General features: G+C 40.9%; 1 protein-coding gene and 5 non-coding genes across 6 annotated transcripts in view; all 6 read left to right on the forward strand.

Annotated features, from left to right (window-relative positions):
• Positions 1-23,900, forward strand: part of LOC142385507 (caspase recruitment domain-containing protein 18-like) — a 179,348-nt gene that overhangs the window by 57,562 nt on the left and 97,886 nt on the right. The gene's annotated exons all lie outside the window — the stretch shown is intronic.
• On the forward strand, positions 15,612-15,684 carry trnak-cuu (transfer RNA lysine (anticodon CUU)). Its single transcript has one exon. It is a non-coding gene; the product is annotated as a tRNA-Lys (tRNA).
• Positions 16,214-16,324, forward strand: trnal-caa (transfer RNA leucine (anticodon CAA)). Its single transcript has 2 exons — positions 16,214-16,251; positions 16,279-16,324. It is a non-coding gene; the product is annotated as a tRNA-Leu (tRNA).
• Positions 17,042-17,114, forward strand: trnaq-cug (transfer RNA glutamine (anticodon CUG)). Its single transcript has one exon. It is a non-coding gene; the product is annotated as a tRNA-Gln (tRNA).
• Positions 17,644-17,754, forward strand: trnal-caa (transfer RNA leucine (anticodon CAA)). Its single transcript has 2 exons — positions 17,644-17,681; positions 17,709-17,754. It is a non-coding gene; the product is annotated as a tRNA-Leu (tRNA).
• Positions 18,472-18,544, forward strand: trnaq-cug (transfer RNA glutamine (anticodon CUG)). Its single transcript has one exon. It is a non-coding gene; the product is annotated as a tRNA-Gln (tRNA).

Here is a 23,900-nt window from a genome sequence, read left to right on the forward strand (position 1 = left end):
CAGTTTTTTCTGATTGCTAAAGTGAAATTTTCGCAACTTTGGCTGCTTTTGCAAAACTTTACACACAACTACAAGAACTTCACACCAATCTAGCAAAGCATTGTAGATACATTGCAAAATCAAACTAAGGTTGAAAAACATTATACACCTTTGTAAAAATTGCATTTTTGTGGCAAATCATTCACACAACCTATCATTTTGATTAACACGCCCACACTGCAACTACACACAAATGGTATAAATGATACACACATTTGGCTTGTGCTTTTCTTTGCATAATGTAAATCAATTTTACATCATACTTTTATCATGAATACGTTTGATATAAACACACAGGGAATCACTTCAATCATGACTGTTTATTTACATTCACCAAAACAAACGAAAAATATTTTTTTTACATGTAAATAAAAACACAAGAAAACTCAATACAAGTGTACTGAAAACAAAAGGAAGTTACTGAAAATCCATACGCCTTGCTGGATCTGGCCACAAGATTTCATCAACGTCACATGCTATGTCTTCAAGTGCAAGACAGCGGGGAAAGTATCGCCTTGCATGGCGTATCCAGCCCTGACATGCTGCCTGGTCAATATCCCCACATGCCTCCTCCATTGCCTGTAGCAGGGCCATACGCTGCTGGGGATTACGCTCATAGACCCTCCATCGCCAGGCAGAGAAGAACTCCTCGATGGCATTGAGGAAAGGAGAGTAAGGTGGGAGGTTGAGGATAGTGAAATGTGGATGATCCTGACACCAGTTACGGACTGCAGCAGATCTGTGAAAGCTAACATTGTCCCATATTACGACATATCTTGTTTGGTGTGCTCGATGTGCATTTGTGAGGATGGCATTTAGCTGGTTGAGGAATGCAATGATGAGGTCTGTCTTGTACGGGCCCAGTGTGGCATGATGGTGAAGGACACCGTTCTGGCTGATCGCAGCACACATTGTTATGTTGCCCCCCCTCTGCCCTGGCACATTTGTAATGGCACGCTGTCCGATGACATTCCTGCCCCGTCTTCTTGTTTTAGTGAGGTTGAACCCTGCCTCATCCACAAATATGGGCTCATGGCCCATGGCATCTGCCTCTAGCGCCATTACTCTCTGAAAAAGAAAAAACAAACAAAATACATACACTTCAGTATGTAAAAGGACCATGTATACACTTCTGAATTCAACACCAATACTGTTGCTTACCTGCACATATTCACAACGCAGTTGCTTTACTCGTTCTGAATTCCTTTCAAAGGGCACTCTGTAGACCTGCTTCATGCAAATTTTGTTTCTGACAAGTAAGCGTGATATTGCTGAGATGCTCACAGTATTTACATTTGCAAAAGTTGTGTCATCTTAAATTACACGCTACTGAATTTCACGCAGCCTTATGGTATTGTTCGCCATCACCATATTCACAATGTGGATCTCCTGCTCAGGTGTGAACAGTCTTTCTCTGCCCCCAGCTCTCGGAATTCTAGCAATTCTGTAAAGTAGCAATGGCATCATTTGTACATTACTGTATTTTACATATTACAGAAGTATACATATTGTCTAACATGTAAGAGATTATAAGGAACACTTTTACTCAAAAAAAAAGATTTATGGGGGGTAATAAAGTGTGATTTATGACAGGTGACCTTTTGACCTCCGTATGTCCTGTCACATCAAAGGGTTAGCTCACATCAAAGGGTTAGCGATAACAAGTGGTCGGTGGTGGGGGTTAGGGGTGGGTGTTAGGGGGTTCAATATGTTTGAGTAGTAACAGTATTGACAATCAAATCAAATTTATTTGTATAACACATTTCGTGTACAAAACAATTCATAAAATAAAATAAAATAAAATAAAAGCAAATCAAGTCAAGTCTTTTGTTGTCAGATACACAGAACAACACACTCGGGCACTGAAATTCTTAGGACAGGACAGCGTACAGCGATTACCATAACAACACATAAAATGCCGTAACATGACATGACATAACACTAACAATAAATAGGCAATATAGATACTATAAAATATACATTTTACGTTAATTACTAGTGCTATACTGAACATATAATACACATAATAGCCTATGCTAATCTAAGATCTATTCTAACCTAGAAACCCAAGATAAAAATACAATATTGTGTAATATTGCATGTTGTAGTGCAAACAGCAGTGGAGGTAGGCATGTGTAGTGTCGAGTGTAAGAAGCATTAAAATATATAAAAAGAATATAAAGAGAAACAAATAAAATCATTTAAATGAATTTAAAAACAAGCAACTGTCCAGATAAATTAAAATATATCGTGCAGATTCCACACATAGACACATGAGAAAAGTAATGTTTTTAACCTGGATTTAAAAATGTCTCCATTTGGTGAGAGTTTAATCTCCACTGGCAGTTTGTTCCACTTGTTTGCAGCATAACAGCTAAATGCTGCTTCTTAGTGTTTTACAAATAAAAAGGTTTATTGGTTAATAGGAACGGTCTAAGTTTAAGTAGGTAAACTGTCAAGATTTAAAATGTATGTAGACAGGCTGTAGATGGTTTAAATGCTAATATGTTAAAGTTTACACGAAACTGTCAGACGATTCAAATCGCATTGTGGCAAATCAAGGAGTGAGTTTCCACAGCAAGGGTCCACGGGAACCTGTCAAAATGGGTGGTTCAGTGTTAGTCATGAATACCCTATTTCTCTCAGTTCAAGTAAACAAGGTGAATAATCACTAATCATCCCTAGGAAAACAGTGAACATTGTCAGGAAAACATTGTTAACGCAAACAGACTACGGTATTCCTTCAAATTTCAATTTACCAATGACATACAAAGTGATTTGATAAAAGAACAATTATAGCTACTTACAGATCTGATCAGTGATGCGGAGGTAAGTTGTCAGTTAGGAAGGGTCACAGTGTTTCATTACACTTCAGCATTCTTTTCTCTTCATTGTGTGTGTTGTGAAAGATTGCAGGCGTCGCATGTCTAAGAGACAAGACAACCACAGGTGGGAAAAGTCTTATGCAAACATACCTGAAGATATAGAAACATTCAGTTGAATAAGACCATGAAAGTGTGCCTACTCTTCTTTTTCTTTATTCATTTTTTAACGTCCAGCTAATTATGAGATATTGGTTCATATGAGATAAGGAACATAGTGAGAAAAAACAAACAACAACAAAAAAAAAAAAACTCACTGATATGACAGAACAATGTGATAATTTCACCCCGTTTCTTACAGAAACAAAGTAATCAAGTAAAAATGTCAAAAAAAAAAAAAAAAGATTATTCAAGAAGAGCTGTTAATGTAATCTCACACCAACAGTATATCTGCATCCGCACCGGACAAGAATAACTCAATAAACTGGCTTATGTTACCCCTCATACTTTATATTACTTTGCTGCTAAAAGATTTATTTATCTCCAGTTGAGCAGTGTAAAGAACATTCACGCAACATTTAATTAGCTATATTCAATATGATCTGTTGTATTAATTGCAATTCATTATTAATAAAGGTAATCACACATGGCCAAAGACAATCAACTAAGTTTTCAGGAGTGCTGACAGTTTTCTATGCGTTAAATCTCAGTGAAACTTCAACTGAGAACAAATACTAAACCAGACAGATTTGTCAGCCTTCTTCAGGTAGGCTACTTCTAAATAGGAGTCTGCACACCTAAGGTTCTCAGCTGTCACCCTGAGAACTACCAACGTCTGATTCTATCTTTTATTCTGAGATCTTGTGAATTTCCAGTTAAACATTTATATCAGATATGTGTAACAGATAGTTAGATGTACAAGTCAATATCCACCATTTCCTGAAAAAATATAGGCAACTTTTCGCATGTGTTTTCCTACTATATGGTAATGATGATATAGTAATATTTTACTACATTATTCTGTTTTATTGTTGCTTTCCTGTTCCCTGATCATTATAGATGATGATAAAAAGACAAAAAGAAAAAAAAAAGTTTTAAAAAAACAAGTTCATAATCACTCAATTCCAATATTTCCTGAACATAATGAGATTCAAAATGGATGCCACCTGATAACGTCATAATATGCAAACTAGATCAATAATTTCATACCCACATAAACTATGGATCATGGGCAACATTTTTCTAATGTACAGTAGGCATCTATCTTTAACCCCCTTTCAGCCACCAGCTTTTGAAATATTAATGTCAAAATCCAGTATTTTCAAAAAACAATCTTGGCGCCTAAAGGGTTAATATTGCAACATTCCAAAATAATGGACCTGAATCCGACTTAACGTCTGATTGTAGTATTAGGAGATAACCTAAGTGTATTTAAGATGTTAATCAGCAAACAAGGCCTGAGTTCATTCAGCCTTAATGACTTCAGACTCTGCTTAATCCATCCTTCATTTGAAATCAAAACACGATAACCTCAACTGAGATGACTTTGATGTAAGATTCAAACATGGAGAGTTGTTCGATTTGATGAGTAAATACTGGAACAAGTGATCATGCAAAGAAAACATACTGATCTCCTGGAGACTCAGAATTAAATATAATAAAAAATTATCAAAGTCTAATCTTTCTTGAATTGTTTAAAACACTGGTTACTGCTTCAGCTCCATTTTGTGTTGTTTTTATGATAGTTTATGCCCCACGAAAGAATTGATTAAGCTGAAATTAAAACTCCATGCTTTAGTTTTGCATAAAGACCTTATAAATGTACACTTTATGCCCACCAAACTCTTGTATGCTCTTAGATTTTACATGAATGTAACCTTAAAACCAATACTAATATTATTCTTAAGCTTGATTTGTAAAATATTTTGAACATGAACAACTTTTCCTGATCTTATGTGCCGGTATTCTGTTTAAGATAAATACATAGTTGTCTTAAATAAACCAAGGTGGGGAAATGGGGTTAAAGAATTTGGCTAGCGCCTTCAGCTTAAGTTGATTTAAGACCTACAAATTACCAGCACATAAGATCAAGAAAAGTTGTTCATGTTCAAAATATTTTACAAATCAAGCTTAAGAATAATATTAGTATTGGTTTTAAGGTTACATTCATGTAAAATCTAAGAGCATACAAGAGTTTGGTGGGCATAAAGTGTACATTTATAAGGTCCATCCATCCATCCATCCATTATCTTCCGCTGGTCCGGGGATCGGGTCGCGGGGGCAGCAGCTTGAGCAAAGAGACCCAGACGTCCCTGTCCCCGGCCACTTCCTCCAGCTCTTCTGGGGGGACCCCGAGGCGTTCCCAGGCCAGCCGAGAGACATAGTCTCTTTATTTATAAGGTCTTTATGCAAAACTAAAGCATGGAGTTTTAGGCTGCGGCTACACGAAAACGTTTTTCACTGTAAACGATACTTTTTCTTATCGTTTCGCTGTCGCGGCCACACGGAGCCGGCGTTCCCACTACCCCAAAACGATAGTTTTTGAAAACGGGTTCCAGAGTGGGAAAGTTTGAAAACGGCCTCGTTTCGTTTCCATTGTTACAGCTAAAACGTTTTTGCGTCAGTCACACGTTGACGCTGTGAGCCAATTTTAACACTTCTCTATTGTCTCACAGCGTGGCGTGACACAGTGGCGTGTGTACTGCATCGTTTCATCGTTTTCATCCGTTTTCGTCTGGACCTGAGTCTTTACAGCAGCGCGTTTCCGTGTGGTCGCAAGAATTTTCGTACCCGTTTTAAAAAAAAACCTCGTTTCGTTTTCGTGTAGCCGTAGCCTAAATTTCAGCTTAATCAATTCTTTCGTGGGGCATAAACTATCATAAAAAAACAACACAAAACGGAGCTGAAGCAGTAACCAATGTTTTAAACAATTCAAGAAAGATTAGACTTTGATAATTTTTTATTATATTTAATTCTGAGTCTCCAGGAGATCAGTATGTTTTCTTTGCATGATCACTTGTTCCAGTATTTACTCATCAAATCGAACAACTCTCCATGTTTGAATCTTACATCAAAGTCATCTCAGTTGAGGTTATCGTGTTTTGATTTCAAATGAAGGATGGATTAAGCAGAGTCTGAAGTCATTAAGGCTGAATGAACTCAGGCCTTGTTTGCTGATTAACATCTTAAATACAGTTAGGTTATCTCCTAATACTACAATCAGACGTTAAGTCGGATTCAGGTCCATTATTTTGGAATGTTGCAATATTAACCCTTTAGGCGCCAAGATTGTTTTTTGAAAATACTGGATTTTGACATTAATATTTCAAAAGCTGGTGGCTGAAAGGGGGTTAAAGATAGATGCCTACTGTACATTAGAAAAATGTTGCCCATGATCCATAGTTTATGTGGGTATGAAATTATTGATCTAGTTTGCATATTATGACGTTATCAGGTGGCATCCATTTTGAATCTCATTATGTTCAGGAAATATTGGAATTGAGTGATTATGAACTTGTTTTTTTAAAACTTTTTTTTTTCTTTTTGTCTTTTTATCATCATCTATAATGATCAGGGAACAGGAAAGCAACAATAAAACAGAATAATGTAGTAAAATATTACTATATCATCATTACCATATAGTAGGAAAACACATGCGAAAAGTTGCCTATATTTTTTCAGGAAATGGTGGATATTGACTTGTACATCTAACTATCTGTTACACATATCTGATATAAATGTTTAACTGGAAATTCACAAGATCTCAGAATAAAAGATAGAATCAGACGTTGGTAGTTCTCAGGGTGACAGCTGAGAACCTTAGGTGTGCAGACTCCTATTTAGAAGTAGCCTACCTGAAGAAGGCTGACAAATCTGTCTGGTTTAGTATTTGTTCTCAGTTGAAGTTTCACTGAGATTTAACGCATAGAAAACTGTCAGCACTCCTGAAAACTTAGTTGATTGTCTTTGGCCATGTGTGATTACCTTTATTAATAATGAATTGCAATTAATACAACAGATCATATTGAATATAGCTAATTAAATGTTGCGTGAATGTTCTTTACACTGCTCAACTGGAGATAAATAAATCTTTTAGCAGCAAAGTAATATAAAGTATGAGGGGTAACATAAGCCAGTTTATTGAGTTATTCTTGTCCGGTGCGGATGCAGATATACTGTTGGTGTGAGATTACATTAACAGCTCTTCTTGAATAATCTTTTTTTTTTTTTTTTGACATTTTTACTTGATTACTTTGTTTCTGTAAGAAACGGGGTGAAATTATCACATTGTTCTGTCATATCAGTGAGTTTTTTTTTTTTTGTTGTTGTTTGTTTTTTCTCACTATGTTCCTTATCTCATATGAACCAATATCTCATAATTAGCTGGACGTTAAAAAATGAATAAAGAAAAAGAAGAGTAGGCACACTTTCATGGTCTTATTCAACTGAATGTTTCTATATCTTCAGGTATGTTTGCATAAGACTTTTCCCACCTGTGGTTGTCTTGTCTCTTAGACATGCGACGCCTGCAATCTTTCACAACACACACGATGAAGAGAAAAGAATGCTGAAGTGTAATGAAACACTGTGACCCTTCCTAACTGACAACTTACCTCCGCATCACTGATCAGATCTGTAAGTAGCTATAATTGTTCTTTTATCAAATCACTTTGTATGTCATTGGTAAATTGAAATTTGAAGGAATACCGTAGTCTGTTTGCGTTAACAATGTTTTCCTGACAATGTTCACTGTTTTCCTAGGGATGATTAGTGATTATTCACCTTGTTTACTTGAACTGAGAGAAATAGGGTATTCATGACTAACACTGAACCACCCATTTTGACAGGTTCCCGTGGACCCTTGCTGTGGAAACTCACTCCTTGATTTGCCACAATGCGATTTGAATCGTCTGACAGTTTCGTGTAAACTTTAACATATTAGCATTTAAACCATCTACAGCCTGTCTACATACATTTTAAATCTTGACAGTTTACCTACTTAAACTTAGACCGTTCCTATTAACCAATAAACCTTTTTATTTGTAAAACACTAAGAAGCAGCATTTAGCTGTTATGCTGCAAACAAGTGGAACAAACTGCCAGTGGAGATTAAACTCTCACCAAATGGAGACATTTTTAAATCCAGGTTAAAAACATTACTTTTCTCATGTGTCTATGTGTGGAATCTGCACGATATATTTTAATTTATCTGGACAGTTGCTTGTTTTTAAATTCATTTAAATGATTTTATTTGTTTCTCTTTATATTCTTTTTATATATTTTAATGCTTCTTACACTCGACACTACACATGCCTACCTCCACTGCTGTTTGCACTACAACATGCAATATTACACAATATTGTATTTTTATCTTGGGTTTCTAGGTTAGAATAGATCTTAGATTAGCATAGGCTATTATGTGTATTATATGTTCAGTATAGCACTAGTAATTAACGTAAAATGTATATTTTATAGTATCTATATTGCCTATTTATTGTTAGTGTTATGTCATGTCATGTTACGGCATTTTATGTGTTGTTATGGTAATCGCTGTACGCTGTCCTGTCCTAAGAATTTCAGTGCCCGAGTGTGTTGTTCTGTGTATCTGACAACAAAAGACTTGACTTGATTTGCTTTTATTTTATTTTATTTTATTTTATTTTATGAATTGTTTTGTACACGAAATGTGTTATACAAATAAATTTGATTTGATTGTCAATACTGTTACTACTCAAACATATTGAACCCCCTAACACCCACCCCTAACCCCCACCACCGACCACTTGTTATCGCTAACCCTTTGATGTGAGCTAACCCTTTGATGTGACAGGACATACGGAGGTCAAAAGGTCACCTGTCATAAATCACACTTTATTACCCCCCATAAATCTTTTTTTTTGAGTAAAAGTGTTCCTTATAATCTCTTACATGTTAGACAATATGTATACTTCTGTAATATGTAAAATACAGTAATGTACAAATGATGCCATTGCTACTTTACAGAATTGCTAGAATTCCGAGAGCTGGGGGCAGAGAAAGACTGTTCACACCTGAGCAGGAGATCCACATTGTGAATATGGTGATGGCGAACAATACCATAAGGCTGCGTGAAATTCAGTAGCGTGTAATTTAAGATGACACAACTTTTGCAAATGTAAATACTGTGAGCATCTCAGCAATATCACGCTTACTTGTCAGAAACAAAATTTGCATGAAGCAGGTCTACAGAGTGCCCTTTGAAAGGAATTCAGAACGAGTAAAGCAACTGCGTTGTGAATATGTGCAGGTAAGCAACAGTATTGGTGTTGAATTCAGAAGTGTATACATGGTCCTTTTACATACTGAAGTGTATGTATTTTGTTTGTTTTTTCTTTTTCAGAGAGTAATGGCGCTAGAGGCAGATGCCATGGGCCATGAGCTCATATTTGTGGATGAGGCAGGGTTCAACCTCACTAAAACAAGAAGACGGGGCAGGAATGTCATCGGACAGCGTGCCATTACAAATGTGCCAGGGCAGAGGGGGGGCAACATAACAATGTGTGCTGCGATCAGCCAGAACGGTGTCCTTCACCATCATGCCACACTGGGCCCGTACAAGACAGACCTCATCATTGCATTCCTCAACCAGCTAAATGCCATCCTCACAAATGCACATCGAGCACACCAAACAAGATATGTCGTAATATGGGACAATGTTAGCTTTCACAGATCTGCTGCAGTCCGTAACTGGTGTCAGGATCATCCACATTTCACTATCCTCAACCTCCCACCTTACTCTCCTTTCCTCAATGCCATCGAGGAGTTCTTCTCTGCCTGGCGATGGAGGGTCTATGAGCGTAATCCCCAGCAGCGTATGGCCCTGCTACAGGCAATGGAGGAGGCATGTGGGGATATTGACCAGGCAGCACGTCAGGGCTGGATACGCCATGCAAGGCGATACTTTCCCCGCTGTCTTGCACTTGAAGACATAGCATGTGACGTTGATGAAATCTTGTGGCCAGATCCAGCAAGGCGTATGGATTTTCAGTAACTTCCTTTTGTTTTCAGTACACTTGTATTGAGTTTTCTTGTGTTTTTATTTACATGTAAAAAAATATTTTTAGTTTGTTTTGGTGAATGTAAATAAACAGTCATGATTGAAGTGATTCCCTGTGTGTTTATATCAAACGTATTCATGATAAAAGTATGATGTAAAATTGATTTACATTATGCAAAGAAAAGCACAAGCCAAATGTGTGTATCATTTATACCATTTGTGTGTAGTTGCAGTGTGGGCGTGTTAATCAAAATGATAGGTTGTGTGAATGATTTGCCACAAAAATGCAATTTTTACAAAGGTGTATAATGTTTTTCAACCTTAGTTTGATTTTGCAATGTATCTACAATGCTTTGCTAGATTGGTGTGAAGTTCTTGTAGTTGTGTGTAAAGTTTTGCAAAAGCAGCCAAAGTTGCGAAAATTTAACTTTAGCAATCAGAAAAAACTGTAATGGTGATGTATTCTGGTACCAGAAGAAAGAACCAGAAACATTCAGACTGATTATTGATATTAATAAAGATAGCGGTGATGTTTATAAAGGTTATGGTCATCCCCAGGAAGATGATTTCTCAGCTGTGAATAAACAGAGCAGCTGTGAGTTGCAGATACAGAAAGTTAAACTCCACGTGTGTTGTTCTGTGTATCTGACAACAAAAGACTTGACTTGATTTGCTTTTATTTTATTTTATTTTATTTTATGAATTGTTTTGTACACGAAATGTGTTATACAAATAAATTTGATTTGATTGTCAATACTGTTACTACTCAAACATATTGAACCCCCTAACACCCACCCCTAACCCCCACCACCGACCACTTGTTATCGCTAACCCTTTGATGTGAGCTAACCCTTTGATGTGACAGGACATACGGAGGTCAAAAGGTCACCTGTCATAAATCACACTTTATTACCCCCCATAAATCTTTTTTTTTGAGTAAAAGTGTTCCTTATAATCTCTCACGTAGGTAAATCTTGGGTATTTTGACACCTTCAGACCTTGGAAGAGGGTCCCTTCTTGTGTATTTCTTCCCAAGAGTTCCTCCAATTGTTCCTTACTTAAATGTTTTCATGGAGGTTTTCCTTGTTCACAAGAGGCAAGTGTCAAAATACATAAAAATGTTGTATTTTTCTTTATTTAGTTTTTTCAAATGGATAAGTTTCCTTTTAATTATGTTATTTTCTCTTTTGTAATTGAAAAATTTTCTGTAGAATCTCAAGATTAAAACACACGGAGGTAAACCTTGAGTATTTTGACACCTTCAGACCTTGGAAGAGGGTCCCTTCTTGTTTATTTCTTCCCAAGAGTTCCTCCAATTGTTCCTTACTTAAAGTTTTTCATGGAGGTTTTCCTTGTTCACAAGAGGCAGGTGTCAAAATACATAAATATGTTGTATTTTTCTCTATTTATTGTTCAAATGGATAAGTTTCCTTTTATTTATATTATTTTCTCTTTTGTAATTATATATTACGGAAGCGTATTGCTGCCACTCTACGAAAAAAAAAGGAGGCTCATTATCACGTTATTACGTGAAAAGTCTATTGTTATAACAATATCTTTTTCACGTTTTAACAATATATTTATCACGTTATAACGTGAAACTATCACGTTATTTCAAGATACAAAAGTTCACGTTATAACGTGATATTATCACGTTATTTCAAGATAAGATATTTTCACGTTATAACGTCCATCGACGTCTGGGTTATGGGCCCAGCACTCTTCCGCTGCGCCACTCTGCTGCACACCTCAGATGGGACTTAAACCCACAATCCCTGGCTTAGGAGGCAGGTGCCTTATTGAATAGAATAGAATAGAATAGAATAATACTTTATTTATCCCCCAATGGGGGAAATTCAAATTCGTCAAGTAGCTCAACATTTTTTTAAATATTTACAATGATTGAATTAACAACAATAAAACAACAATAATAATTCTACTACTAACTAAATATTAATAAATGACTAAATGGCAAAATAAACAAATAAATAAAAATCAATCAATCAATTTGAGAAGAACTCAGCAGTCACTGTTATAAAGCCTTATGGCTGTGGGAACGAAGGACCTTCTGAACCTCTCAGTCCTGCAGCGCAGAGATGAGCCTCTCACTGCAGCTGCTCCTCTGTCCTGTCAGGATGCTGTGGAGAGGATGTTTATTATTCTCCATCACTGAATCTAACTTCCTCCTCATCCGTTTCTCCACCACAGCACCGAGAGGGTCCAGCCTTCTGCCTACAACAGAACCAGCCTTTTTCACCAGTTTGTCCAGGCGCCTACAGTTTCTGTCTGTTGTGCAACTCCCCCAGCAGACAGCAGCATAGAACAGTGCACTCTCAATGATAGTGTGATAAAACATGCACATCATATCACCGCAGACATTGAAGGACCTGAGCAGTCTCAGGAAAAAGAGACGGCTCTGGCCCCTCCTGTACACTGCGTCTATGTTGGCAGACCACTCCAGTTTATTATCCAGCACCACCCCCAGGTATTTGCAGGTCTGAACAGTCTCTATCTCCCCTCCATCAATGCAGACTGACTGGTATGGGGTTTTAGATCTCCTGAAGTCCACCACCAGCTCTTTGGTCTTGGTGGTGTTCAGGAGCAAACAGTTATTTTTGCTCCAGTCAGTAAAGGCCTCTACAAGGTCCCTGTACTCCTTCTCCTGTCCACCGCGCACACATGCCACAACAGCCGTATCATCCGAATACTTCTGAATGTGGCAGGACTACTGCATTCCAGTGTTCCAGAAACACATTTCCCCATCCTGACATACTGTGGTCTGGCAGACAAATAGTCTATAATCCATGATGTCAGGGAGGGGGCCACACCCATACCGAGCAGCTTGTCTTTCAGTATGGGAGGCTGTATGGTGTTGAAGGCACTGGAGAAGTCAAAGAACATGACTCTCACATATGAACCAGGCACATCCAGATAAGCATATGCCCGTTGCAACATGTACAGAATCGCGTCTTCCACTCCTATGTGTTTCTGGTAGGCAAACTGGAGGGGATCAAGAGCCTCAGCAACCTGCAATATCATGCGACGAACAAGAAGTCTCTCCAAGGTCTTCATGATATGAGATGTCAGAGCCACCGGTCTGTAGTCATTCAGCTCCACCGGTTGCCCTAATTTGGGCACCGGTATGAGACAAGAAGTTTTCCAAAGTACTGGGACCTTTTCCATCTGAATGCTCATATTGAAGAGCCTCTGAAGAGGGACTGCTAGTTGACCAGCACAGTCCCTCAGAAGTCTTGGACAGACTCCATCTGGGCCTGAAGCCCTCCCTGGCTTAAGTCTCCTGAGCTCAGCTCCAACCTCCTCTATAGTTAGACACATAGGTTGTAGCGGAGGGATGGCAACAGGAGGGATGTTGCTATCAACCATAGAGATGGGGGTGCAGCTGGACAGAGGAGGGCTAGTGGTGGGAGTTGCTGCAGAGGTGGAGGAGCAGCTGGACCGAGGAGGCCAGGCGGTGGAAGCTGCCGCAGAGGTGGAAGTGCAGCTGGGCTGATGAGGCCAGGCGGTGGGAGCTGCCGCACAGATGGAGGTGTGGCTGGGTTCAGAAGGTCTGGCAGTGGAAGCTGCCGTAGAGGTGGAAGTGCAGCTGGGCTCAGGATGCCTGGTGGTGGGAGCTGCCGCAGAGGTGGATGTGTGGCTTGGCTCAGGAGACCAGGCGGTGGAAGTTGCTGCAGAGGTGGAGGTACAGCTGGACAGAAGAAGCTTGTTGGTGACAGCAGAGGTGGAGGTGCAGTGAGGCGGAGGAGGAGGCTTGGCGATGCAGGTTGCCATTGAGGTGGAAGTACAGCAGGGCAGTGGAAGCAGTATAGAGGAAGCAGCTGTAGTGGTGGGGGTGGAGGGAGCAGCAGCAGAGGAGGGAAAAGCCACACTGTCAAACCTGTTGTAATATTGGTTGAAAGTGTTGGCTCTGTCCACATCACCTTCTACAGGCTGAGAGTTCTTCAGTCTGTATCCAGTGATGGTCCTCATGCCCCTCCACACCTCCTTGGTGTTATTGTTCTCCAGCTGTCTCTCCACCTTTTTCTTGTACTCCACCTTAGCTCGACGTAATGTCTTTTTAAGCTCCTGTTGTACACTCCTCCGCCTTTCTCCATCCCCATTCTGGAACGCCCTCTTTTTCTGGTTCAGGAGGTCTTTGATGTCACTGGTGATCCATGGTTTGTTATTTGGATCGCACCTTACAGTCCTGACTGGAATCACAGTGTCCCTACAGAAGTTAATGTAGTCTGTGATGGTGCTGACCCTCCTGTCCATGTCAATGTCCATTTCTTCTTCCTCCAGCAGTACAGCCCAGTCTGTGACATCAAAGCAGTCTCTCAATGCATCACTCACCTCTGGTGACCACTTCCTGAAAGATCTGGTAGTAACAGGAAGTCTTTGTACACACGGTTTGTATGTGGGTTGTAGATAGACCATGCTGTGATCAGATCTACCCAGTGGTGGAAGAGACACTGCCCTGTAAGCCTCCTTCACGTTAGCATAGAACAGATCTAATGTCTTTTCTCACGTGTTGGACAGTCCATATACTGTACAAAGCCAGTCAGGCAGGAGGACAGAGAGACGTGGTTGAAATCTCCTGTGATTGCAATGAATGCCTCAGGATGCTGGGTCTGTATCCTAGCAACGGCTTCATGGATGACATCACACGCCGTTACAGGTGCCGCCCTCGGTGGAATGTAAACAACGATGACGACTGTGTATGGGAACTCTCTGGGCGCATAAAATGCACGGAAACCAACTGACAGCAGTTCGATGTCTGGACAACAAACCCTCTCCTTAACGGTCACATTGCGGGGGTTTACCCATCTCTGATTAAAGAAAAGTATAACACCCCCGCCTTTCCGCTTACCGCCGCTCGTACTCAGGTCTCGATCCGCTCGTACGGCTGTGAAGCCGGGTATGTCCACACATGAATCCGGTGTGCTGTCGTTCAGCCAGGACTAAGACAGACAGATCAAACTGATCTCTTTATACAGCCGTTGGTTCCGCACAAGCGCCTCTAACTCATCACACTTGTTAGGCAGTGAGTTAGCGTTTCCCATGATCACCGAGGGCGGAAAAGGTTTGTACCTCCACCTCCTGTTGTGCCTCTTTGACTTTAGTTTCGCTCCAGCTCTGCATCCACGGTACAGCTTTTTAAGCTCGGTCGGAATTGGATGTTTAATTCCGTGTCCAATCCTTGACAGTGCCAACAGTTCTTCTCTTGTGTACACTGCTTTAGTAGTTGTGCACATTGTCAAAAAAAATAATTAAAACAAAATAGCAGATCAATAAAAACTAACTAAAAATGTTTAGATAGAAACAAAAAACGAAAAATGACCAATAATCATATAAACGATGAGAAAAATTGAGAGCTACACAGACTTGCTGCCGATAAGGTCGGCGCATAGCAACCGAAATGACTCATCCAGTGACACCACTCCCTGGCCAATCAGTTGCCTGCAGTCTGTAAATGTCACATTTTCGGCTGGACTCAACTCGACCCCGACCGAGTAGGTGCTAAAAATGTACCACCTTGTGCCAGGTGGTATTACCTCTTGGAAAACCCTAACAGCTGAGTGGGATCCAGTCGAGTGGAGTAGGTAGAGGTTGAAAAGGGAGGAATGTGTTCCGATGTCATTCGAAATCTCTGAAAGTTGATGTTGGCTTTTTTTATCTCTTCTTTTTTTTCTCGCATGTTTTATATCTTGTGAATAGCCCGGCTAGCTCAGTCGGTAGAGCATGAGACTCTTAATCTCAGGGTCGTGGGTTTGAGCCCCACGTTGGGCGTAGCAGTTTTAATAATCAACAGAAGTTTGATCCAGCACTTAAAGTCAAAGTTCAGCTCTGTTACCACCATCACAGCGTCCTCAGTGGTGCCTCTTTGAATGATCACAAACGTCCTGAAATGCACAATATGAGTGAAAAACATTCAAACTTGTGCAAGAGCATTACGTTTACCTTTCTTTGGGCTCATGTCATTTCTGTATTCCCCGTTTGCTCAAGTATGATCATTCACTTTAAAACAAAAGAAGGAAAATCTGAATAACAACCCGTGGCCTCTGGCCCTCTCTTGCTTTCATTACTCATCCAGTGATATCACTCCCTGGCCAATCAGTGGCCTGCAGTCTGTAGACGTCACATTTTCGGCTGGACTCAACTCGAATCCCTGCCGTGCAGGTGCTAAAAATGTAGCTGCTACCAGCTGTTACTACCTCATGGAAAACCCTAAAACCTGAGTCGAATATAGTCAAGTGAAGTAGCGTTTTGCATTTTGGTTCACGTTTCTCATATTTTACACAGGCAGGGAAGTAATGGTGTCAGGATGGCCGAGCGGTCTAAGGCGCCAGACTCAAGGCTTCATTCCTTCCTTAGGACAGGGACTTCTGGTCTCCAAAAGGAGGCGTGGGTTCAAATCCCACTCCTGACACTAATTTCTTGCTTAAATCTTACTTGCTTATTAGAAGACCGTGAAAAAAGCCATGTCAGGCCATGGTGAAAAAAGGCATTTATCTCTGAAGACGGGCCTTCAGTTCCTACCATTAACATACAAAATTCTGATGTGCGATGAGGCAGTTCTCCTGCTACATTAAGCTCTTTTCCACTCGTACTTACTCACAACCACCTCAATGTGGGTGGGGTCTTTATAGCAAGGAGGTCCAAAAGTCCTGTAATGTCACTTTTATGCGACACAAACATTACACAAGTATTTAGGACATCAAGGCGAAGATATACATGCTACTTGGTCTGTGTCTTTGCGTCTAGTAATCCACCTCGTTGATGATCACAGAATACATCAAATCCAGCTGTTGCTGTTGCCGGTTCTAGTTAAGGAGTGGCTTTCATGACTCATCCAGTGACATCCCTCCCTGGCCAATCAGTTGCCTGCAGTCTGTAAATGTCACATTTTTGGCTGGACTCAACTCGACCCCGACCGAGTAGGTGCTAAAAATGTTCCACCTTGTGCCGGGTGGTATTACCTCTTGGAAAACCCTAACAGCTGAGTGGGATCCAGTCGAGTGGAGTAGGTAGAGGTTGAAAAGGGAGGAATGTGTTCCGATGTCATTCGAAATATCTGAAAGTTGACGTTGGCTTTTTTTATCTCTTCTTTTTTTTCTCGGAAGGCATGTTTTATAACATGTGAATAGCCCGGCTAGCTCAGTCGGTAGAGCATGAGACTCTGAATCTCAGGGTCGTGGGTTGGAGCCCCACGTTGGGCGTAGCAGTTTTAATAATCAACAGATGTTTGATCCAGCACTTAAAGTCAAAGTTCAGCTCTGTTACCACCATCACAGCGTCCTCAGTGGTGCCTCTTTGAATGATCACAAACCTCCTGAAATGCACAATATGAATAAATAACATTCAAACTTGTGCAAGAGCATTACGTTGACCTTTCTTTGGGCTCATGTCATTTCTGTGTTCCCCGTTTGCTCAAGTATGATCATTCACTTTAAAACAAAAGAAGGAAAATCTGAATAACAACCCATGGCCTCTGGCCCTCTCTTGCTTTCATTACTCATCCAGTGATATCACTCCCTGGCCAATCAGTGGCCTGCAGTCTGTAGACGTCACATTTTCGGCTGGACTCCACTCGAATCCCTGCCGTGCAGGTGCTAAAAATGTAGCTGCTACCAGCTGTTACTACCTCATGGAAAACCCTAAAACCTGAGACGAATATAGTCAAGTGGATTAGCGTTTTGCATTTTGGTTCACGTTTGTCATATTTTACACAGGCAGGGAAGTAATGGTGTCAGGATGGCCGAGCGGTCTAAGGCACCAGACTCAAGGCTTTATTCCTTCCTTAGCACAGGGACTTCTGGTCTCCCAAAGGAGGTGTGGGTTCAAATCCCACTCCTGACACTAATTTCTTGCTTAAATCTTACTTGCTTATTAGAAGACCATGAAGAAAGCCATGTCAGGCCATGGTGAAAAAAGGCATTTATCTCTGAAGACGGGCCTTAAGTTCCTCCCATTAACATACACAATTCTGATGTGCGATGAGGCAGTTCTCCTGCTACATTAAGCTCTTTTCCACTCGTACTTACTCACAACCACCTCAATGTGGGTGGGGTCTTTATAGCAAGGAGGTCCAAAAGTCCTGTAATGTCACTTTTATGCGACACAAACATTACACAAGTATTTAGGACATCAAGGCGAAGATATACATGCTACTTGGTCTGTGTCTTTGCGTCTAGTAATCCACCTCGTTGATGATCACAGAATACATCAAATCCAGCTGTTGCTGTTGCCGGTTCTAGTTAAGGAGTGGCTTTCATGACTCATCCAGTGACATCCCTCCCTGGCCAATCAGTTGCCTGCAGTCTGTAAATGTCACATTTTTGGCTGGACTCAACTCGACCCCGACCGAGTAGGTGCTAAAAATGTTCCACCTTGTGCCAGGTGGTATTACCTCTTGGAAAACCCTAACAGCTGAGTGGGATCCAGTCGAGTGGAGTAGGTAGAGGTTGAAAAGGGAGGAATGTGTTCCGATGTCATTCGAAATATCTGAAAGTTGACGTTGGCTTTTTTTATCTCTTCTTTTTTTTCTCGGAAGGCATGTTTTATAACATGTGAATAGCCCGGCTAGCTCAGTCGGTAGAGCATGAGACTCTGAATCTCAGGGTCGTGGGTTGGAGCCCCACGTTGGGCGTAGCAGTTTTAATAATCAACAGATGTTTGATCCAGCACTTAAAGTCAAAGTTCAGCTCTGTTACCACCATCACAGCGTCCTCAGTGGTGCCTCTTTGAATGATCACAAACCTCCTGAAATGCACAATATGAATAAATAACATTCAAACTTGTGCAAGAGCATTACGTTGACCTTTCTTTGGGCTCATGTCATTTCTGTGTTCCCCGTTTGCTCAAGTATGATCATTCACTTTAAAACAAAAGAAGGAAAATCTGAATAACAACCCATGGCCTCTGGCCCTCTCTTGCTTTCATTACTCATCCAGTGATATCACTCCCTGGCCAATCAGTGGCCTGCAGTCTGTAGACGTCACATTTTCGGCTGGACTCCACTCGAATCCCTGCCGTGCAGGTGCTAAAAATGTAGCTGCTACCAGCTGTTACTACCTCATGAAAACCCTAAAACCTGAGTCGAATATAGTCAAGTGGATTAGCGTGGACGTTTTGTACTGGATGTTCGTTGATATTACTCCGCCACCGCTAAGAAAATAGTGCGAGCATGAACAATCTGCCAAATAAAACACGACAGAAGCAACTTTTCGCAACGAAATTTGATATGGATTACCAGTGCACACCAGTTACCACTCCGGTGAGTTGATGATTTTGAAAACGGACGTTTATGGTGCTTTTACGGACCTTTTTGGATATGCATATAAATTGCCATTCTGAAACAGGTTGAGATGAATCAAAATTAGGCAAATACCGGAGACAGTAGTAAACATCAAAAAAGCGGTGAGGGGGGTTCTAAAACATTGCAGACGACTCATAAAAGAGGCTTAACCCTCTAACCGCCAAAGTCGCAGAATTGCGACATTACGTCAGCATAAACAAAACAGTCTGTAGATAAAATAAACGGGCTTTAAGGTGTTCAGTCCTCCTACCACAAACATGTTACCCTTTCAAACAAGACCAAGCTCACGTTATTTTGTAGTCATTTTGTAGTTCACAGTGTCTATATAAGGCAGTGCAAAAAGCCAAGCGAGCTCAGATACGGAAATAGTTATTCAGAGCTTTTCTGTAGAGACGTGCGAGTCAAATTTTTATTGTCAGCGAACTATTAGTGAGTTTTTAACACCATGGCTTGTAAGAAGTTGAACCGTGCGGAAGTATTGTGCATGCCATTTGCCGATTCCGACTCCGAAGGAGAGTTTTTACCTCGTGAGGAAGAGGATCGGACGAGCACTCATGCCACGCACGGTGAAACATCCGAAGGCAATGGTACCGGCATGCGAAGCGAGGCTGTTCTCCAAGCACACACACACACTCCAACTCATTCGGTACCGTTATCCAACCTCAATGGAGTGGTACCATACTCTAAAAAATTATAAACAGTGTCACCTGGACAGATAAGTTTTTACTACCGTTTTGACCATCGTTTTCACGTTTCACAATGTGTTGTCACCTGTTTTAGTGTGTGTTTCTGCTACATGATGACATTTTACCAATGTCTTTTACAATGTCTTCCACTTCTTGCATGTGTTTTCCTACCCTATGGTAATGATGACAGTATTTTAGCACTTTCTCCTGTTTTATTGATGGTTTCCTCCTTATGAATGATGGTAAAAGACAGAAAAATGAAAATAAGTTCAAACATCAAGTCAATATCAACCATTTCCTGAAAAAATATAGGCAACTTTTCGCATGTGTTTTCCTACTATATGGTAATCAAAATCAAATCAAATCAAATTTATTTGTATAGCACATTTCATGTACAAACAGTTCAAAGTGCTTTACATAAAATAAAAGCATTGCAGCAGGGAGTGCAAGAAGCATTAAAAATACATAAAATAATATAAAGAGAAACAAATAATGATGATATAGTGATATTTTACTACATTATTCTGTTTTATTGTTGCTTTCCTGTTCCCTGATCATTATAGATGATGATAAATAGACAAAAAAAAAAAAAAAGTTTAAAAAAACAAGTTCATAATCACTCAATTCCAATATTTCCTTAATATAATTAGATATAAAATGGCTGCCACCTGATGATGTCATAATATGCAAATTAGATCAATAATTTCATACCCCACATAAACTACGGATCATGGGCAACATTTTTCTAATGTACAGTAGGCATCTACCTTTAACCCCCTTTTAGCCACCAGCTTTTGAAATATTAATGTCAAAATCCAGTATTTAAAAAAAAAAACAATCTTGGCGCCTAAAGGGTTAAAACTTAACACTCCTTTGTTTAATATAAAATCTAAGAAAATACACAGGCTTGATATTTGAGGCTACTTGGGGAGAGAGAGAGGGAGAGAGAGAGAGAGAGAGCATCACTTGTACTAGAATTTGCTGCGTCTCTCTTTTAATGCAGCAAAGCTGTCAATAACTCTCTCATTGAAATCTGGCATGCTAAGGACAAGTTTCCTTTCCATTGAAAGCATGGCCAGGGCGTTAAGACGTTCCTGGCCCATTGAGTTGCGCAGGAAGGTCTTGATTCTCTTCAAAGTTGAGAAGCATCCCTCTGCTTCAGACGTGGTCATGGGTGTGGTTATGACAATGTTCAACAGAGCAACAGTCTCTGAGAATGTGTCCTGGAGGTTGTAGGACATGAGCAGCTGGTAAAGTGCCAGTGCACCACAGCATCCCCTAAATTCGGGGTTTTCGTAGATGAGGGAGAGCTCTGTGTGCAGCTTTGCTTGATCCAGCATGGGGTATGCCTTCACAGTGGCGTGTAGAGCTTCGGTTGGAAATGAATGGCAGTACCTTACAAACAGATCTCCTTGCAGTAAGGTGGCACTAACTAAGTGTTCGGTGAAGGAAAACCGCTCCTTGCAGTAAACCAAGATGGTGTCAAAGATCTCTTTGGCCATCCTCTGCTTTTCTTCCTCTCCTAACGCCGTCCTTGATCGTTTGGCAGCTGGTTCTCCCTGGGCCTGCTGATGTGAGGAGTCCCTGAATGCAAGAAAATATACAATATGTTTTGTTAGTTGGGCCATTTGCTGTTGTGTACTCTACATGCTACAGGCTGTTTATCCACTTGAAACACCATGATTTTACTATAATATCCTTTTAACAACATAAAACACACACAGAACTCTTTAGTTCACAACTTCTCTTTAGTTTTGTGTGCCCACTGCCCAGCAAGGATTTTAAGCTAGTATAATAATTTCAACAAACTAGACTACACCACACAGGCTACATTTAATTAATCATTATTGGTGTAAGTAGCCTACATTTAAATGAATAAATTAATTCTTATAATCTTACCTTATGGCCTGCACACTGCTTGTGAACCTCTGGAGGGCCCGCTGGATGAGTACTGCATCAATGTCCTTCTGCTGGAGTTGCTGGTACAGGATGTCCACATGGGGCATGATGTTGTGAAAAATACTTAAGAAAAAAACGAAGTCTTCATCTTGCAGCATTCTGATGAACCCAGACGCCTCTCTCACTGTGGGTTGGTCCAAAGAACCGGATGTTTTGATGGTTTCGAAACATTCAATGAGGTCGGCTCGATTCTTACTGACAGTGCTGACGATCCTGCTGTTGAAATTCCATCTTGTGGCTGAAGCCCTTGGCAGTCTTCGAGCGACGACCTGATCGAGAATGCTGAGAGAAGAAAATCTTCACTTTGCGTATGTGGGATGTGGCTTGCTGCATGATCAGGTTCAGTTGGTGTGCGTAACAATGCACGTAATGTGCATTTTTGAAGTGTTCACGCACCTTTTGCTGCACACCAGCCTTCTCTCCCCTCATTCATTACACTGGCACCATCATACGCTTGAGCGATGAGTTTCTCTCTCTCGTCGTCGGAAAACAGACTGTTCAGTCGCTCCAAGATCACATTCGCAATAGAGGTCGCCGTTGACTCGGTGAGGGGGAGAAACTCAAAAAAGCGTTCATGCACTGCATACTTGCCGTCGATGTATCTGAGTACAAGAACCAGCTGAGTCTGCGTGCTCACATCGGTGGTTTCGTCAGCTTGGATGGCTACAAACTTAGCTGCTTTCACCTCCTCTACAATCCGTTCCCTCGCCACACTCAGCACACACCCCAGCAGTTCGTTCTGAATCGTCTTTGATGTGCCCTTAAAGACACTTGCCGTTTTCAGGTGCTCATCAAACACCTCATCCAATTGTGCCACAAAATCCACAAGACATCGAAAAATACCAGGGTTGGTGGAGCCCTCGGTTTCTTCTTTGCCTCGCAAGGCTAACTCGAAAATCCCGCAAAACTTCACACACTGGATGAGCTGATTGAGTATGTGTCGGTTCTTGCTCACCTCATCGTTGTGACGAAGGACTGATAGCCGATACCCCTCATCCAGCTGAGTGGCGATTTTCACTCTTCCAAATGATGCAAATTTCAGACAGCTGTCCATGTGGTTCTTTGCCTTCTCGTGCTTCTTAACCTTCTCAGATGTTGCATGTCTGTTACTCCTTTTATTGTCCACGCTGCACCGTCTGCTGTGTTGTTTTCTGGGTGGAATAGAAGGCACGGGTAGCAAAAAAGAGCATTGGCTACATCACAGCCGGCTAGCCAGGTTTTTCTTTGGTACCAGTTCTTGTTGAACGATCGTGTGTAGGCCTTATCCCCTTTCGTAGACACTTGCTTGATGTTTAAATCAGCTCTCAGGGGTCCTAGCTGTTTAATTGCTTTCTTTTCCGCATTAGCTCGACGACTAAAGGGTACTTCTTTCAGAGAAACTACCTTGTTACACTCGACACTCGCCATCTTCTCCGTAGAATGTTCGTTCAAGTGCAACAGACATATATGACGAAAGCACGTCGTTTGTGCGAGCAACAGATATGTGACAACTGACGAATGCACGTTGTGCGTCATTTGTGCGAGCACATAAACCCTCATAGAAAATGCATTGGGAGCCGGATTTTTGAAAAAAACTGAAGTACCATTCATGTCAATGGGAGCTTCCTGGTGCAAATTCGACCTTGACAGAAATCGCCCCAAAATGGGGGTGGCAACACCAGGCGAGACCTTAATCTGATTGGACAATGACATATACAACCAGTTTGCCTACAGCAGATCAGTCCCGCTTTAGCAACTAGATTAAAAAAAAAAAAAAAACTGTGTTTGGTAGTGTGTCGCACAAATCGCAACTATGGAGGAGCCGCCCCTGCCCTGGAGCTCGTCAAGCTGAAACAGAAACAAAAACAGTGGGGTACAGATGAGCATACCCTGCTCCAGGATGTGTCTGTAAGATGGAACAGCTCATACTACATGGTGAGTCGCTTTTGGAACAACGGTGGCCGGTGGTCGCAACACTTTCTGACCCAGACGTTACACAGCGTGGGAAGCAATACATGGATTTGAGGAATGATCAGTGGATCTTACTAGAGGAACTGGAGCAG

Source organism: Odontesthes bonariensis, chromosome 8 (genome assembly GCF_027942865.1).
Source record: "Odontesthes bonariensis isolate fOdoBon6 chromosome 8, fOdoBon6.hap1, whole genome shotgun sequence".
Taxonomy (NCBI): domain Eukaryota; kingdom Metazoa; phylum Chordata; class Actinopteri; order Atheriniformes; family Atherinopsidae; genus Odontesthes; species Odontesthes bonariensis.